The 18,516-nt window shown below is 55.0% G+C and overlaps 1 long non-coding RNA gene across 2 annotated transcripts; it reads left to right on the plus strand.

The window, feature by feature from the left end:
- The first annotated feature begins 1,310 nt into the window (after positions 1-1,310).
- Positions 1,311-16,545, plus strand: LOC132220320 (uncharacterized). Of its 2 annotated transcripts, XR_009449762.1 has the most exons (5): positions 1,311-1,545; positions 12,511-13,266; positions 13,904-14,021; positions 15,262-15,466; positions 16,251-16,545. It is a non-coding gene; the product is annotated as an uncharacterized LOC132220320 (long non-coding RNA). The 2 variants fall into 2 exon arrangements; XR_009449761.1 differs by lacking the exon at positions 12,511-13,266 and having other exon boundaries at positions 1,313-1,545.
- The last annotated feature ends 1,971 nt before the right edge of the window (positions 16,546-18,516 follow it).

Consider the following 18,516-nt stretch of genomic DNA (forward strand, 5'->3'; position numbering starts at 1 on the left):
CCTCACAGTCAGGCAGCAGTTATTCAGACATGCTGCAGTCTTTGAGGGAAGCATCAAATGAAACCCACTGGCCATTGGCTTGCATCTAACCCAGGCAAATAGCATTCAGGCTTGGCTTTGTGGCTTTGTCCCAGACTGCTCAGAGATGGGAGCAATCCGGCCAGGCCTGATGACCAAACCAGGGGTACTCTGGGGGTGCACCCTAGTTGGTGTAGTGTTCAAATATCCCTGGTGATAGGAACAGCCCATATTAAGCTGACAGTCTCCAGGTTTGCAAATCTAAATTGTAGGATTGATTTCTTTTTTTTAGAGAAGGGGCCAAGTACAGTCAGGAAGTTGTAAGTTATCTCAGGACCAAGGATTCAAACTGCTCCCTGGTGGGCACAGAGGCTCAGCTAGGCTCTCCAGCCCAAAGAACCCAAATACCGCCTGCGGGCTGGCCTTACGGGGCTCTGATTCTCTCAGCCAGATGGGGAGCCAGGTCGGGAACCTGAAACCTTGCTGGAGAGGGATCCTGTTCCCAGTTACGCCAGCTCTCCAGACACCCGGAGATGGAACAGGGGTGGGGGCCAGGCCTGAGGGATGCAGGCACACGCGGTAGAGGAAGGAAAGGAAGACCTCCGTTACCGAGTCAAAATCTGCAGGTGTTGCCCAAGCTAATGCCAGCTGGGATCCTCCGGCCTCTCCCACCGGGAACTCTGGTGCTGTGAACAGGTACAAGAGCTGTTCCCGTTTCTGCACGAAGGAAAAGGAAGCCCAGCTTCTATCAGACTCCACGACTCCCAATAGGAGTCCCAAACTTCCAGAATCCCTCACTGTTTGGGGTTGGAAACCAACAAGCAAGGTTTCTGCCCGTCCTGAAAGATTAGGGTCACAGTCTGGGAGGAACCGGAACCCCGGAAGCACAAAGAATATCCTAATGTGAGGAGGCAGGTAGGGATCGTCTCCAATCGTTTGGCTGTCTTTTCCATCTTTGAGTCCTGGTCCTGGTGCAGTGTACCTAGGGCCAAAATGGAACATGTAAGACCTGCAGATAGAGTGAGCTGCAAACGGCAATGGATTGGAGATGGCAGGCGGGTGTTGGAGATGAGTGAGGCAGCAAGAGGTTGGGAATCAGCACACAGACATAGTAGTTCCGCCCCGCCCCCACCCCATTCTCCAGGGGTGGGGCGCCCCAATTGCGCGCTCCGGCTCAAACTGGGAAGGGGAGGGGCGGGGCCAGAGGGGCAACCAGGCGGTGACGTCATGCTTGGCGGAGCCAATCAGAGGATGGCCTGGGGAGGGAGCGTGAAAGGATGAATGAAAAGTCCGGAGCCGGAGCGCGCCGGGCCAGAGCCGCGCCAGAGGCTGAGGCGGTCGCTGGGGAGGTGAGGCGCGCTCTTCCCTGCTCGCCTCCGCTCCGCCGAGGCTGAAATTCGGGTGGGTGACCCCGCCCCGGCGCCTGCTGAGCCCTGGCACCCAGGACCCAGGGCCGTGGCGCTCTATGGGCGGGAAGGGCCCGAAAGGACAGCGCCTGAGAGCATGGATGGGCACCTTGGGCTCGATGTAAGTGGCCTGGCCGGCTCGGGGCCGAGAGGGGCGAGCGCCTCGGAATCCAGAGTGCCCGTGCGTCCGCCGCGAGGGGCCGGCCGCGCCCCACGCCTTTCTCGGGGTCCCCGAGACCTCTGGACGATTCTCGTTCCTGATCGAAACCCCCGCCGACCCCCAGAGCACCTCTCCCCTAGGACCCCCGGCCATTTTCACCGCCCCGGGTGGTTTTGGAGCTCTGGATACCATGCCGCTTTTCTGGGGAGTCCTGCAGGGCCTGGGGCTCGGCTCACCTGCCCCGCCCGCCCTGCACTTTCCTTCTCGCACTCCATCGCGGGCGCCGGCCGGGCTCCCTCCCCGGGTAGGTCTCTGCCCTCTCCTCTCCGGGAGAGACTTGCTTGGGAATCCCTGGGTCGCCTCCCACCCCCCCCCCACCCCACCCCACCGGCCTCCCTCTCTCTGGGTCGCCGGGATTTCCCTGTTTCCTACTGGGGCGCCTTCGGGGTTTTACCCCGGGTTTCGCGGCCCGCTCCCCCGTTAGTCGGCTGCTGGATGCAGCCCTTTCCCACTGCCTTCGCGAGTTGGGAGACGGTGGGGCCGGCCTCACTCCCACTTGGACCCGCTGGGGTCCGGAGGCCTGGCCTCGGCGCCTGTGGTCCTCCCGGCTGGTACGAAAGCCCGCGAGTCCCTCCTCCCGGGACCCGCGGAGCTCCCGCTTCAGGCCCGAATGGGGAGCGGGAAACGCGGCGTCGGAAGCTTTGGGGGTGGGGGTGGGGGGCGATCCCCGGACTTCGGTGCCACGGCCGTCGTGTCCTTTCCACGCCTTTTTCGGTCTCTGTGGTGTCTGTGTCCCTGGGCCTCCGAGCCTTGGGTCTCGGACTCCGATCCTCTGTCCGCCCCCCACCTCCCTCCGTGGACCCTCCCTCGGGCGGGCGACCGGGAGCGGCGGCGGCCCGAGGCGGCGTGGGAGCGGCGGCGGCGGCGGCCAGGAGGCGGGGTTGGTTGTTATCTTTGGTTATCTAGCTGTATGAGTGGTGTGGAGTCTTCATAAAGCTAGATAACCGAAAGTAAAAATAACCCCATACACTACGCACGGGGGCCCCGGGGAGCGGCCGCACGGCCGGGGAGGGAGCGGGGGCGGCCCGAGCGAGGGTCCGCAGCCTCGGGGACCCACGGCCGGAGGAGGCGACCAGAGGACCCGGCGGCCCGCCAGCCTCAAGATTGCCCCGGTCCGGGGACGTCCCGCCCTCGGCGCAGGTGGGAGCCGCAGTCCCGTTCGCTCGAGCCCGGCCCAGGGACTCGGCGCGCTGAGTTCGGGAGCGGGGAGGGGCGTGCGGCTCTCTGGGGCTGGGGCCTTTCCTGGCAGCTTGTGGCTTGTCCGCTGCTGGGGGAGCTGCTCCAGGGGAGGGTCTGTTGAAACCCGGTGGCCGGTTATTCAGGACCGCACCCGGGGCTCCGGCCCAGGCCTCCCCGCTGGGTTCTGGGGCAGGTTCCGGCGGCTGCCCCCAGCTGGGGCGGGGGTGGGAGCGGAGAACCCGGTGTTGCTTTTTTGGCTCCCTGGAGCCATGCAGGTCTACCCAGCTGGGAGCTGGGAGTGGCAAAGTGGAGATAGGGCTGGAGGTACCGGGTGGTGGTGGGGTTGCTCGAAAGGAGGACAGTGGCTGGGGAGCAGCCTGGGTTCTGGGGCAGTGAGTGCAGCGTACGTCTCAGCTCCCTTGTGTCCATATTCCTTCCTCCCTACAACCCAGGACCTGAGCCTGATGTCTTGAAAAGCTTCTCATGCCAGCCCTGTCTTCACTGACCAAAGGGTGGAGGTGGGGTCTTTCAGGACACCCACCTTCCCACTCCATTCTCATTCTCTCTCTCTCTCTCTCTCTCTCTCTCTCTCTCTCTCTCTCTCTCTCTCTCATCCCCAGGAGCAATGGCCTTAAAGAGCTCAAACACAAAGGAATTTGTAGCTTAGTGGTTATGCCGCCCAAAGAAAGCAAGGAATTAGATTAATCAGGGTCATTCCTAAAAGAGTCCATTGATCTGGCCTGACCTAAATATTTTAGGCAAAAGGGTGCTTAGGCGCAGTGGAAAGGAGCATGGTCGAGTCATTTGGTAAAATAAAAGTAAATGTGGCCACAGCTAGAAGGAGCCCCCTCTGCATTTATTCTCTCTCCCCCCCACCACCCCACACCTCCTGGCATTCCAGAACACAGGGCAGGGCAGTGAGGAGTAAACAGAGGTCAGGCGAGCTGGACAAAACGACTTTGTACAATTCCAGCTTCCCGTGTAAATTTACATTTTCCTCCCAGGAACTGATTTTGAAGGTAGAAAATTATTACTCAATTATATATTATGTGGGAGAAATATTGGGGGTTCCAAACTGAAACTCTGGTGCTTCAGAGAGCCTAGAGTACATGTTTTCTTCCTTCAGAGCAGCGGTTCTCAACCTGTGGGTCGCGACCCCTTTGGCGGTCGAACGACCCTTTCACAGGGGTCGCCTAAGACCATCCTGCATATCAGATATTAACATTATGATTCATCACAGTAGCAACATTACAGTTATGAAGTAGCAACGAAAATAATTTTATGGTTGGGTCACAACATGAGGAACTGTATTTAAAGGGCCAGAAGGTTGAGAACCACTGCTTCAGAGGCTTGGTGAAAGGGGGGATTAATGGCTTCTTGCTTTCTCAGCTGTTTGGAACTTGGGGGGGTCTTGTTTTTTGAGGGTGGCGGTTGGAGATAGGGTTAGGGAGAAAGGGAGCAGGTTTGGAGGAGGGACTGATACTCCTTAATACCACACTATACTTTCAGGTGACAGTGCTCTGCCTACGCCCCTGGCTTTGATCCTCCAACCTTGTGTGGTAGCTGTTCTTAATCCCATTTTGCAGATGAGGAGCCACAGGCTCAAATGAGGTGCTATGCCACTCATTGGTCTTAAACCCACTGCTTTACACTTGCCTGTGAGAGGATCTGGAGAGGGTGGGGCAGGGAGACTGAGATGGGGATGAGCTGAGGAGGGAAGAGGGAAGGTCTGTGAAGAAGCAAGCCTAGTAGTGACCATGGGCTGAAGGGAGTTGGCATCTGATAAGATGCCAAGAAAGAAAAGCGCCCCCCCCCCCCCGCTTTTTTAACTTCCCCTGTAGTCTGGTTTGAAAATGTGGACTTGGGATCTAATGAGGCTCATCCACATGAGACTTAGAACCTGTATTATTTAAGCACAATGGGTTTAGGTTAGATCCTTGTGTCCCATTAGCACACATTTGACCACAGAATCCCCAAAAGAGAATAGGTAGCCCAAGGGAACTGCTGGTGGGTTGAGGGTTTACATTCTACAAAACAGGTGTTGCAGTGGAAAGGGGGAACAGAGGCCAGAAGGATGTCGGGGTGAGGGTTTGTGTCTGCTCTATGTGTGCCTGCAGGTGTGTTGGTGGGGTTGTCAGAGTGATGGGTGATTGCTTGTGAGCTGTGTGTGTCTGCATACGAGGGTGAGATACTGACTGGTGTGTGGCCTCGTGTGAGTTTGGATGTGTGTGATCCATGGTGGGCAGGAAGCTCCACTGTGAGATGAGAATGCCTGGCTATGTACAGGTGTAAAACCACCAGAGGAACAGACCCTCTAAGGCAGGCGGGGGGGAGGGGGGGGAGGGGTGGGGGTGGGAGTGGATTTACCAAATGCAGACATCACAGTGATCACTGAGTCCTTCCCCAAACTTTATGCAAAATAGCACCTCCTCCAGTTGAACCCAAGATGAGAACTGATGGAATGGGGTGCACACGAAAGCTGACTTGAAAGGGGCTGGGAAGGGCCTCACCAGTTACCAGTTAGGAAATTTCTCCCTTTGTATCATAATGCCTTTGTCTGTGTTCAAGAATATTTAGTTCTGTTCTACAAATCTTGCAATATCCATTTATTCTTACTGGAAATCAAATTCTAAGCTGGTTTCTTTATCCATCTCTGTCCTCAGCTCTTTATCCCCAAACCGTCCTATTGAATTCTGAGTCCAGGAGTTCAAAGGCAATTTCTTCCTAAGCATCTGACTCAAGTTTTGCATGATCACTCATATCCTCATCCTGGGACAATCCCTCCCGCCCCCAAATTCTAGACATTGAAAGGGCCTTGTTGAAACGTCCTTCCACAATCATCACAATCAGCAAGCCTGAGGAGGGACAGAAATAGAAATAGCAAATGTGACTAATCCATATTCTGTCTTCAGGAGCCATGACTTACACAGATCGCTGAGCCTCAGCTGGATGTTTGTATAATGGGGATGAGAATGTATATACTTGGGCTGATACATGGAGCAAATGGAGAATTCTGTATGGAAGATCATATAAGATGCTATGATGCCCATGGGTAGAGAGTAATTCTTCCACGGCAAAAGGGTTAAAGGCTACAGTTTGGGAAGACTCTTTGAAAGTCTTTGATTGATCTCAGAATGCAAAGAGGACAGCTCTTTGGCATATTCTTGACTGAGGAGCTCAAAGCATTTAAACTGGAGGAAGTTTATTTTGCTTTTATAGCTTTGGGAGTCAAGGAAGGACTCCTAGGGCCTGTGTGGGCAGAGGATCAACAACAGTCCTTGGGAAGCCTGTTAAGGGAAGAGGCTGGAGTCCACGTGGCAGAGTGGCCATTGTGTTTTTCTCCTTAACGGGTCTTACCACTTGTCTGTAAGAGTATTTGAGATTGGTAAACTGACTTATGTAGACAGAGAGATAAGGTATGTATAAGTGACAATTCCAAGTTTTTCCATTAACCTTCTAGAGTTACTAAAAACACAGTTTATTAAATTAAAGGACCAGTTAGGTAGTAGGTATAATTAACAAACCAAGTAGAGACTCCCAACTGAATTCCCCAAATTGGTAACCCACCAGAGAAGCATCAGCACCCCCCGGCCCCCATTCTCCATCTGCAAGTCCTTCTCGGAGTCTGCTCTTTCCAAGGGTTGGGAGTTGGAATGCTGATACTTATTTCTTTACCTCCTTCCCGGCCCGATGTTCTGGGGACAGGCTGGCCTTTCCGCCTCTTCCCTTTGCTGTTGAGATATCAGAGCTGGAGGTGTGGCACTCTCTCACCCAGAAGCAGGGTATGCCAACTTCCCTAGGAGAGAAGAGATTTTAGGTTAATGATTTAAAGTCTTTGGAGGGAAAGAAGAGACAAAACTATAAAAATATTCTTGGGGCTTTGAGGAGCATGAGGAGTAGGGCTATGGCAGGTAAAGGTGAGTGGGTGCCTATTGACATAGGAGAGAGGTGAGAGAAAAGGGGAACCCTTCTTTGCCACCCAGGCTCTGCCAGGACTCAGAGTGATACCCCGCCTTCTCCTGCCCTAATCCCCCATTAAGGCTGCTCTGAATTTGTTATGACAGCAGCTGAAGGCAGCTGAATTGCTGTTTGCTGTGTCTGCTAATTGGGCTGAAGGGTTGGGATCTGGACACTGAAAGAGACCATTGTTGCTGTTTACCTTCCACAACTGCCTCCCTGGGGACCTTCTGGGTGAAGGGGAGCAGCACGCCCTTATGTTCATCGCACCCATTCCTGCCTGCTCAGGGACTGGGGTGGGGAGACAGTTCATCTCATTGCCTTGGAGTGGTTTGGGCTTTCACAGCTCAGAAGAGACAAGCCCACCACCTGAGTTGGTCTCCAGGCCAATGGGAGCCCTAGGAGAGGAGTCATGTCTTCTTCCCTGTTCATTCCTTCTTCAGGGGCCTTGCTTCGCCTCTTCCTCCACCAGAGCAGGCTTAACCCCTGCTCTCTCCCAAGACAGAGATTCTCAACTTGGTTGCATACTAAAATCACCTGGGGAGCTTTATAAAAAGTACTGATGTTTGGGCTCAGCTCCAGACCAGAGAAATCAGAGCATCAGAACAGGATGCACATCTGGCCCCAGTATTGTATAAAAACTCCCTCGAAGTTTCTAATGTGAACTAGGGTTAAGAACCACTGATATACTAGTAGGCTTCTCTTTCTGCCTGTGAGACACGCACACACGCGCTCTCTATTTCCCATCTTCTCTACCTTTCCCCTCAAGCTCCTGGTACCTGTTATACGACTGAACAGATTGTGTATCTTCCTCATCTTTATTAGTAAATTCCTTGTAGGAGCCTTAGAATTTAGGATGGAGCTTCGAGGTCTGTACCCTGTCAATTACTTCTACCTGAACTCTTCCCCAAGGGCAGGAACTATGGTTCCATCTCCTTGTGAATTTCTAGATAGTATCCAGATGAGGAGTGAGATAATCCTGGACACTTTAGTCCAGTGGTTCTCAACCTTCTGGCCCTTTAAATACATTTCCTCATGGTGTGACCCAACCATAAAATTATTTTCGTTGCTACTTCATAACTGTAATGTTGCTACTGTTATGAATCGTAATGTAAATATCTGATCTGCAGGATGGTCTTAGGCGACCTCTGTGAAAGGGTCGTTCGACCGCCAAAGGGGTCGCGACCCACAGGTTGAGAACCGCTGCTTTAGTCATTAGGGATGGAGAGGTGGGAGGTTCAGAGTTTCCATGACTTTTGTGCCCTTCCTTCCCAAAGTAGTATTGGCAAGCTGGAGATCTTCAGATAGGAGAAACTTTTTTCAGGAATACATTTACTCCTTTCCTTACTGTTTCCGGGTATTTCTGCTTTTTTCCCTCCTTTTAACTCCTCACCTGGGGTGGATGGGTGCCCCACCACCCTCCCACCCGCTGTCATCCACTCGTGCATCAGAGCCGCCTCCAGCACCACGGACAGCTCCCTGCCTGGTGAGTGAGATGGCTGTGGTTGACCCCTGTTGAGAGGGTTAGGAGGGAGTCCTGTCTGCATGTGCAGATATGAGACTCTAGCTTTTTTAATGTGTGGGATGTGTTTTCAGGCAGCTTTGGAGTTTCAGGGAGAAGAAAAGGCTGAGGGTAGTTGGCATTCCATCTCCAGGAAGTAGGGTTTGTCTACGTTGGGGAGTCTGAATGGCAGGGACTGCTCTGGCAGTAAGAAGGATGAGAGTTAGATTTCAGGAAGGATTTAACCTAAGTTCCTGTAAGATATAGAGTGAACTGATCAGGTAGAGTTAAACTGAGCTTTAGATGTCATCAGTCCTATATCCCTCATTTTACAGATCCCCAGAGAATGGAAGAGGTGTGACCAACTCTGCTGGTTAGTGGAAATGCCAATTCCTGCCAATGCAGGCTACCGAATTCAGCCTGGCCCACCTATTGTGTCTGATGCCTCCCTTGGGGGTCTCCCTGCTCGAGTTGGCTGGAACTGTCCTAAAGCTGGTAGAGAGAGTCCACAGGTTGCCCCTGACAAAAAAGAACAGGATGCACATCTGGGCATAGGAGATGTCCACACAAGCCAGGAAGGGGTGCAACTGGCTACCATCTCTGTGTGAGAGGCTTGGAGGGGGAAGCACAGGGGAAGGCATACCTAGCAGTAGCTGGCAAGCCCATGAGAGAAAAGACACAGTGGCAGCCATCTGCCAGGGCACAAAGACCAGTGGATGGCCACAGGATTCTCCAGAGGCCAGCAAGAGTCACGCAAACTGGAACAGGGCCTGGGAAAGGCCCTTCTGTGTGCTCCAGCCTGCTCCCCCAACATCGTGAGCCGAGAAACAAAGGGGCCATTCTCTCTAGGATTTGATGGCGCCATCTCCGGCTGGCAGTGCCAGGTGGTGGGGGCACCAGGGGGTGTCAATCTATTATCCCCCCCCCAACTCCTAGGTCCTCTGGGGCTGGATGTTGGGGAGGTGGGTGTTTCATGCTATGTTGCTATGGCAACCTCTCCAACCCTCACCTTCTACAGCACAAAGAGAGACAGCTTTTACCCCCACTCCCAGGAAGAACCTGGGTCTGGTTGGGAATCTTCCCTTGGGAATCCTCTTTCTGATGCACAGCCATGATGTGCATAAGCATCACCTTTTTTCAGCACCTGGAGCTGAAGGGTGGGAAGCTGGCATGTCAGAGTCTCTGGGCAAAGCTGTGCAAGTGAGCAGGAATCCTTTGTACTGAACCCTCTCTCCCTCTAAGCTCTCCGGTCCCTTACCTACAGCCAAGGCCATCCCAGGCCTTCTCAGCTGAAGCAATGGGGCCTTGGTCTATTCTCAGCCAGAAGGGAGGGCGGAATACCCCACTACCCCAGCAAGCCTCCAGGCTGTGGGAACAAAGAGGAGGGGGTCATTTCTACCATCTTCCATCTGCACCTTTCCGCCATTACTCATTAGGCATTCTGCCCCCTCCTTCCGCTCGTTAAGCCTTATTTGCATAGATTTGCATAATACAACTCATTTGCATTCCAGGAGGCTTGTGGTAGGAGCCAGGAAAAAGGGGGAGGAGGGTGAAGGAGAGAAAAGGGGAGAGATTTTGTTTTCATCAAAGTGTGTGTGGAGTGGGGGGAAGTGGCAGGAAGAAGACAGAAATAAAAACTCACACTACTTTCTTTCTTCCCTTCTGCCCTCCCTCCCAAGCTGGACTCAAATGTCCGAGAGATGCCAAGGGGCCGGCTTTTCTGTCCTTTTTTGTCTCGCTTCCTCCGGTCTTGGCTCCCCAGCCTGGCCCCCCACCTTGTTGGGCTCAGGCTTCAGAAAGAAAGAGGCAGGGGTAGGAGGCGAGGCTGTGGGAACGGAAGCAGAGGGAGGCCGCCATCTTAGGTGCCTGGCGCCTGGGAACCGGCCTCCCTGACAGGTGCAGGCCGAGAGCCAGCCCTGGACGGTGGACACGAGGGAGGTGAGATTATCCGAAGGACTTCCTGCTTGATCAGGAGCGTTGAGTCTTCCTGTGAGTGGAATTGGGAAGAGAGGCTGGGAGAGAAGGAAGGAGGGAGAGATGAGGCAGGGCAGCCCCAGAAGAGATGGGAGCCTCACACAGGAAGGAACAGGGTGGGAGAGAGGCCTCTCCGCTGGGTCTGGTTCCAGACACCCCTCGGATGACCCCTTGGGAGGACCGTGGGTCGTGTAAAAAGCACTGGAGGAATCAGAACGAGGCATCAGCAGCAGGAGGAGAATTACCCTCCTGTGTGACAGGCAGGACCACTTGCCCGTTGGAGGGTCTCTCTGGGGCCTGTGAAGGCCGCTGTGTCCTTGACGTGACGCTCCAAGTCTCCCCTCGGCCCAGCAGCCTGGCTTCCACGATCACGACTCTGGTGAAACTGCGCCTCTGGGGCACTCAGCCTCCTCAGCTGGGCCAGCAGCCCGGCTCAGGCCTGGTGGACTCTAGCCGGTCTTCTCCTTTGGCCTTTGCTTCTTCTCTTATGTCCCTGATTATTCTTTCTGGGTTCTGTTCCTCCAGTCCTCCCGGTCAACCAATTCTCCAGCCAAAGGGGCTCCCCCAGGTTCAGCTGTGAGGATGTTCTCCTCCTCTCTTCTCACTGTCAATTCACTTTGATCACTTCAGCCATCATTCCTGGAGCGGGCAAAAGATGAGTGATAGAAGATAAAGGAGATAGAGGGTAAGGGAGGTGTCAGTCTAAGGAGTTTGAGGAAGTGGGTGGTGGAGAATAGAGAGTACACTTGAAAGCAAGGAGGTAGGGGAGAGCCTGGGATGTTAGGGAGCCTGGGCTAGAAGGAGGTAGGAGATGGAGGTACAAGTGTGGTTATTAAGGGCCTACATGCTCCACCAGGAGGGCTGGACTGGATGGGGGTGCTGGGAAATTAGCTGACATACTCAGAGATGCTGGGTGCAGGGTGTTGCTGGGAAGCAGCCTATAACCACTCCCAGGAGGGGCAAGGACACCCCATCTAGCTGCCCACGGAGCCCAGCACCCGACCAGACACTTAACTGGCTCTCAGCTAGTTCAGGCCAAATGAAGGAACATATGAGAAGCCTGGAAGCTGCTTCCGGAAAGGTCTCTGCTTCTTCCGCACTAGAATGTCCATCATCATCCCTCCTACACCCCCCACCACACACACACACACACACACACACACAACCTTGCACACGGGCTTGGGGGAGCTCTCTGGAGAGAGGTGGAGAAGCCGAGATTGGTCCCCAGCACAGTGAGTGCCGTGAGGTCAGGACAGGGGATGGGCTGCTGGGGACTGGAGTGAAGAACAGAGAAGTAGGTTTCAGTCCTGGAAACTTCTGGAAGAGGGAGTGCAGAAAGGGGAAGGGGTATCCAGGGCTGGCCCAAGGCTCTGAGGGGATTCTTCCAGAGAAAGGGGGTGAGAGGCCTGGGGCAGCTGAGGGGCTGATGATCAGCCTGTTGCTGGGCACTGAGGTGGAATGTAAGCGGGAATGCTGGCTCCTGCCCCTCCCCCAGGCCCAGCCTCTGCACAAAGCCCTCTCTGTGAGTGGCCCTGTCAGGTGAGGGGGCTTAGCTCCCAGGGGCCCCTTTGGGGGTGCAGTGGAATGGGCTGGAGAAGGGAAGGCCTGAGGGGTGGCCTCAAGCTTTAACGGGGTCCAGGAAGGAAAAAGAACCTGAGAGCTGGCCATGGTCTCACGGGCGCAGTGGAGTCATTCCCAGACAGGCTCCTGTTCATGCTCCAGTCAGAGCCCACAAGTCCCGCCCCCCTTCCCCTCTCTTGCCAGTTGAAACTCCCAGTCCTGCCTGTCTCTTCCCCAGCCCACACATGCTTCTGAGGCTGACTCCACTCTGAGTCTCTCATCTTCCCAACATAGGGACTGTTTCAGTCCCCTCCTTCTCCTGTGCAGGGCTCCCCCTCCAGGGAGGGCGTATGGGAGGCTGGAAAAGCAAGATTGACCAGAGCTAAAAAGGAGTCCCCAGCCCTGGCTGGTGGCTCAGTTGGTGGGAGCATCATCCTGTATACCGAAAGGTTTCAGGTTTGATCCCTGGTTGGGTTGCTTACAAGAAGCAACCAACCTCTCTCTCTCTCTCTCTCTCTCTCTCTCTCTCTCTCTCTCTCTCTCTCTCTCTCAACATATCCTCAGGTGCGGATTAAAAAAACACACAAAAGGACTCCCCAGGCCACCTCAGTTTCCACACCCAATCTTGTCCTCCCCAAAGAGGCTTTCCCCTTGCAGCCTGTGTCACTGATTGCTAATCTGAACTGTCCCTACAGGTGCTCCAACCAGGGATCAAACCTGAAACTTGGGCATGTGCCCTGACCGGGAATCGAACCTGCAACCCTTTGATGCACGGGACATTGCTCCAATCAACTGAGTCACACCAGCCAGGGCAAGGAGGTTTTGCTTTTTGACTCAAATTAGACAGGAGAGCCACATTCTGGCTCTCCATTACTAGCGGGTACCTTAGACAAGTCACCTGATGTCCCTAACTTAGTCCCACAGTTCTGAGGGCCAGATGGGAGGAGTGAATGAGAGTTTTGTAAGGCTGTGTGCAGATGTCTAGTGTTGATTTTAAATGCTGAGGGGCCACGGCAGGTAGGTGAGGACCATCAGGGAAGGCTTCCAGGCTTTGGAAACGAGGGCATGGATCGCTGGGTGCAGCTCGTGGTGAAGGGCACTGGACTGGCTGGAGTGCTCAAGCGGGCGAGCATCTTGCTGAGCCTGGTTTGGGAGGCACATTTGTAACAACGGGTGGTAGACTCCTTGACCTCAGCTTCTTTCATCCGCAGGAAGGACTCCCCCTGGCCCCGTGTAAAGACTGTCCTGGGAGGGGACGGGGCAGTGAAGCTCAGTTCCCCCATTGCCCTGACCTGCTCCGCTCCCTCCCTGCAGCGCATATCTCAGCTCACCAGAGGGAGCAGGCCAGACTCTGTGGCCTCCACTGAATGTGTGCAACAGGGTGTCTCCAAGCCTCGCCACTTAGGACCCTCACAAGTCCCTGATCTTGTGGTTCCTCAGCACTGTCAGGAGTGAGCTAAATTCAGAACAGTTAGATCCCTCAGCCCGTGGTCCAGGGAGACTTCACCCAGGAGGGGGCTTTTGTCTCTAAGCAGTCAGTCCTTGTACAAGCCAAGAGCTGGGAGGAGGACTGGTTTTGGCATCATCCCCCACAGATAGCAGTGGGGCCTTTCGTTCTGGAGGGAAGGAGCAGGCGGAGGCTGGCATATGGAGGGGAGCCCTGGGCACAGGGGACATGAGCTTCACCCGGCTGGGGCTACCTTCTGCTGGGTTCATCCATCTGGCACCAGCTGGCTTCCCCACGCTGCCCTGCAACCAACCAGACTCCTGCTGTTGCCATGGCAATTGGCTGCCATGGTATACTCAGGGCACTACCTCATATCTGGATTTTCCCATAGGTTCCTGGAGGAGGGGAGATAGGTCTTCAGGGATATAGCCCTTCCTCCTGATATTTATCCAATAAGAATCCATGTTAATATACGATTTCTTAAAATTAGCCCAAATGGAGGCTTCCTATATGTCAGGTTCTGTGCTAAATATTCCCAGTGTGGTATTTAATATGGCTAGGAAAGCAATGAGGAGGTAAAATTTAAGAGGTTCCCACCCAATTTCCTGTTTCTATGACAGACTTTTCCTCTTTCCAACCAGGAAATTCTATGATCTTGCTTATTCCTGTCTTGGGGAGTCCTTCCCAATGTCTAACCAGGATCCAGACTGCCGATGCGCCAGTTCCTTGACCCTTGGCTTGACTTGACTGATTTGAAAGGTAAGGAAGAAACTGCCACCCGGCTTCAGTCACTTGTTTGGGCCCCCTGTTGGGATCGGGAAACTGAGATTTGGTTAGCTTGGTGAGAGGTCCAAGTGCCCCTTAAAGACTTGGGGGCCCCAAGTCTAAAACCTTTGTGTAGAGAAGGAGCATCTGTGTCACCAAATCCTTGGAAATTTCCCTTCCTTGCCCCCATCTTCACCCAAAGAAGCAAGAGCCAGAGGCCCTGGGAAAGTGATAGTCTCCCCGGGTTCGGGGGTGTGGGGGCCTTCGGAAGGCACACTCCGTCTCTCGCCATTGGGAGGTTCCAACGGGGCCCCTGGGAGATCCTGGGATGGTGAGAGTTTGCCCCCCTCTCTGGACTCCAGCAGAAAGTAGAGAGTGGCCACCTTGGCCTGAGGGGTATCTGCAATGGCCCGAGCAGGGCCAGCTTTGCGGAGGGAATCCGGGAGGAGGAGCAGGTGGGGAGAAAAAGGCCTTTCTCAACCGAGGAGGAGTGGGCTGGCAGGGAGGGGCTGGGGATAATTTATGGTATCATTGTTCCCCACCCCACTTCCCCAGCTCCCACCTTCTTCCCAGACCCCTGCTCCGTACTGTTGCTAGGAGATGCTGGCTCAGTCTGGGGCTGGGCGGGTAGAACAGGTGGAAACTGTTCCATCTGGACTCCTCCTCCTCCTTCGGGGGTGGGGAGCGGGAGGGCCTTCGTAGAGCTTCATCCACCACCCTTTCCCAGGCCCTGACAGGCACCAGTCTCTGCTGTTCCCCCAGTCCAGCCAACCTGGTGCTGGGAGGGCTCCCAGGCAGCCCAAGAATCTGGAGCAAGGAATGGGGAAGGGAGCTGTGGAGGGAGAGGCAGAAGGACTTAGTTGGGGCACTGAGGATCAGCTGGCTCCCCGGGGCCTCTGGGAGCTAGCCCTGGCCCAGAAAGGGCCAGGAGGAGTCAGGGGTACAGGCCTCAAGGAGCCCAGGTTTGAGGAAGACCAAGTCCTTACCTCTGGGGAGTTTCCAATATCATGGGTGAGGCAGACCTCCCATCCCCACCCCTCCAGAGTATGGTCAAGGTCAAGGGTAGGGACCTGGGGTGGGGCCTGGGGAGGGAAGGAGAAGGGGAAGCAGGGAGGAGGGAAGTAAGTTTGGAAAGTCTGAGTCTGGGGAGGAGGAAGGTGACAGGGATCAGATCCGATGGGGCAGTGTCAGGCATGGCTCAGATTCCCTCCTCTTTCTGAAACTCCCTCCTCAGGTTTTAAAGCCCTTGGAGAAGTGAACTGTGGGGCCTCCAAGCTGCTGGCTCCCCGCCCCAGATGGGGCAGGAAAGGACTGACCGCCACAGCTGTGCGTCGGACTCCTGGTTTCTGTGCAGCCTCTCATTGGACCCTTTCCCGGGCACAGCTCCCCACACCCCAGGAAGGAAGGAAATGGCCTTGATCAGGCACCTACTTGCCTGTGTAAGCCCTTTCTTAGCTGTTATCTCGGTTCATCTTCCAAAAGTCCTGAAAACTGGGCGATATCATCCCCACTTTACAAAGGCGGATCAAAGCCCCAAGAAAGACATGCTCCCCAGAGTCAAGGGACCAGCAAGTTGGGCTGGGCTTCAAGGGGCTTTGGGGATCCCCAAGCATATGCTGTCTCCCTCCCTTCCTGTGCTGACTTCCAGGAGAGCTACTCCAAACACAGGGAGGGATGCGGAGAGAGGAGCAGACAGGCATGAGGAGCCAGGAGGGGAGCAAGGCCAGTGGGGGGCAGGGGGCGCGGCTGGGACAGACGTCACACGTTCTCAGGGGAGGAATGAGGCCTGCTTCTTAGGTGCGGGGCTGAAGTCTGAGGGACGCTGAAACTGCTTGCGGGCTGAAGACAGGGCCGGGGAAGACGCCACAGGGGCTGCGGAGTCACCCAAATCCTCCCAGGTCGGTCCCAGGCCATGCTCCCTGCCTTCCTGAAGCAAGGCCGCCGGCCTCCACCTAGTCTCTCACCTGCTTGGCATCTGAGTCTCCACCTTGGCATCCCCTGTGCCCCATGGCCCTGGGTGGAGCCCCTAAAAGAGGTGCCTAGAGTCAGCCACTGCCATGGTGGCCCCTTTGCCAGGGGACCCTCCCATCCCTTCCCTCCCCTGATGGAGGAGAAGCCTTTTCGGGCCACGGGGCACTCTCCACGGAAGTTTGTCCTCTGCCTCCGGCTCAGGTCTCCCTCCAAACAGAACCCTTTTCACTCTTGACATTTTTTTCCTTTCAGACCAAAAAGGAGAACCTGCTTCACCAGTTGGCCTGGGTTTCCTCTAAGAAGCCTTCCTGGATTGACTGAAAGATGAGGCTAAATTCTACTAAGTTGACTGCCTCCTCCAAGAAGGCTTTGAGGGGGACGGAAGGGGGAGACCCCAGCCTCCAGCCCGCACAGCCCACTGCACCCGGAGCCCCTGGAATAAGACTTGGCTTCGCCCTTGCTCCCGTCCCGTCCCATCCCGGTTCCTCCTGTGTCGTCTGAGATGGAAGTCCCACCTCCCGTCTAATAAAGACTCCTGACTCCTGAACAGCGGCCGTAGTGGCAGTGGATGTCCCTGTACAGGATTTGGGGGGAGGGATGAATGAGAGGAGGGCAGTCCTGGGCTCCCTCTAGGAGACCAATGCTAGAAGCCACCACTGCAACAGAAGGAGGAGGCCTCACTTAGACAGAGCTCCATGGTGGGGCAGGGGGTGGGGGGAGCAGCCACCTGGGATCCTGGGAACACCCAGGGTCTGGTCAGGCCCAACTCAGCAATGGGGAGGCCCCTCAATATCATCCCAAGAACCAAGAGAATAGGGGAGGTGGGTTGCTCCCCCAGAGTGCCTGGGTGGGAGGTCCCTGGGTGGGTGGGCCTCTGTCTCCTCCATGAAGTATCCCTTCCTCAGATATGTCCTCCTGGCTTGGAACAGATCACAAAGAGAGAGCACCCCTGTGCCACCGCCCACCCCCCCCCTCCCCCCCTCAACTCCTGCTTCCTCCCTCAGCAGTGATAAAAGGGAATGAATATGTCTGTCAAGAGGAATCCAGGTTAGAGAGCAGGCAGGACTTTTCAGTAAGATCTTGGAAGGGCAGCTTCGGGGGCCGGGGAACCACGTCACGAGGCTGGGACTGTGCTCTTGATCCCATCATTTCCCCCACAGGCTTCTCCAAGAGATAGTCCTCCTCTCGCTCTCAGCTCCTGCTGGGAAGTGTTAGCAGAGTCCACTGCCAGCACCTTTTAAGCTCTCCATCATCCTCTGAAAAGTCCTTCCTCTCGCCCTGGCTGGCCAGTGTGGCTCGGTTGGTTGGGCATCGTCCTGTGCCCTGTAAGGTTGCCGGTTCGATTCCTGGTCAGGGCACATGCCCAGGTTTTGGCTTGATCCCTGGTAGGTTGTCTTCAGGAGGCAGCCACCCCATGTTTTGCTCTCACATCAATGTTTCTCTCCCTTTCTTTCTCTCTAAAAAGAAAAAAAAAAATCAATAAAAACTCTTTAAAAAATAATAAAAAGTCCGTCCTCTCATCTAATGGAACAATGCCTCCATGGAAAAATAGTCTGAATCCTGGAATTCTTCTAAATAAACAAGCTTATGATAATATACATGATTCAATTCTAACAGCATGAAAGGGAACGTATGTCTCCTTCCCACCCCTGTCTCCAGCCACTCACCTTCTGTCCCAAGAGGCAACCACTGGTTCCTGTGTCTTCCCTGAGATACTCCCCAGACATTCCAGAATGTGTCTACAACCAGCTAGTGTTGCCCAGTGGTTGAGCATCAACCCATGAACCAAGAGGCCCCCCAATCACGGCACAGGCCCAGGTTGGGCTTGACCCCGGTTGGGGGGCATGCAGGAGGCAGCCGATCGATGTTTCTCTCTAATCAATGTTTATATCTCTCTATCCCTCTCCCTATTAAAAAAATTAAAAAAAAAAAAAGAATGTGTCTACAGTCCCACTTAAACATTGATCACAACTTTTTAGCTCTTCTAGACCAGGACTCCTAGCCTGAGGTCAGAGGTGCCTCAGGGGATCTCGCATCTGCTGAAATTGCATGCAGAATGCTGGCTGGGCACCTGGGCCCGGTTTCCAGGAAGGAGGGTCACACTAAAGCCACCTGGTCTGGCCCAGCTCCTATTCTACAGAGGAAACGAGGCCAGGGAGGGGAAGGGCTGTGTCCAGGGTCCTCAGCCTGGTGGACGCCTGTCAGGAGAAGACTCTCAGGCCCCCCAACCTATAAGCCAAAGAGCCCCAGGGTCCCCACAAGGACAGTGTCTGGGAGGGCTGATTGAGGCCTAGGAAGCAGGCAGGAAGAGGATGCCATGGCATCCACGTGGCATACGTAAGGGGCTGGGCCCCAGGCCCTGCAGGCCCAGGGGAGTGTCTCTGAGGTTCCCAGGCCTCCTTTTAGGACCTTCCTGCTGCCCAGCCTGGCAAGGACCCACTTCCAACCCTCCTCACCACCACCCATCTCGGTCCCTGGGGACTAGAGGTGAATGGAGACCGGGTCTGGCCTGGGGTCA

This window comes from Myotis daubentonii, chromosome 18 (genome assembly GCF_963259705.1).
Source record: "Myotis daubentonii chromosome 18, mMyoDau2.1, whole genome shotgun sequence".
In the NCBI taxonomy this organism is placed as follows: domain Eukaryota; kingdom Metazoa; phylum Chordata; class Mammalia; order Chiroptera; family Vespertilionidae; genus Myotis; species Myotis daubentonii.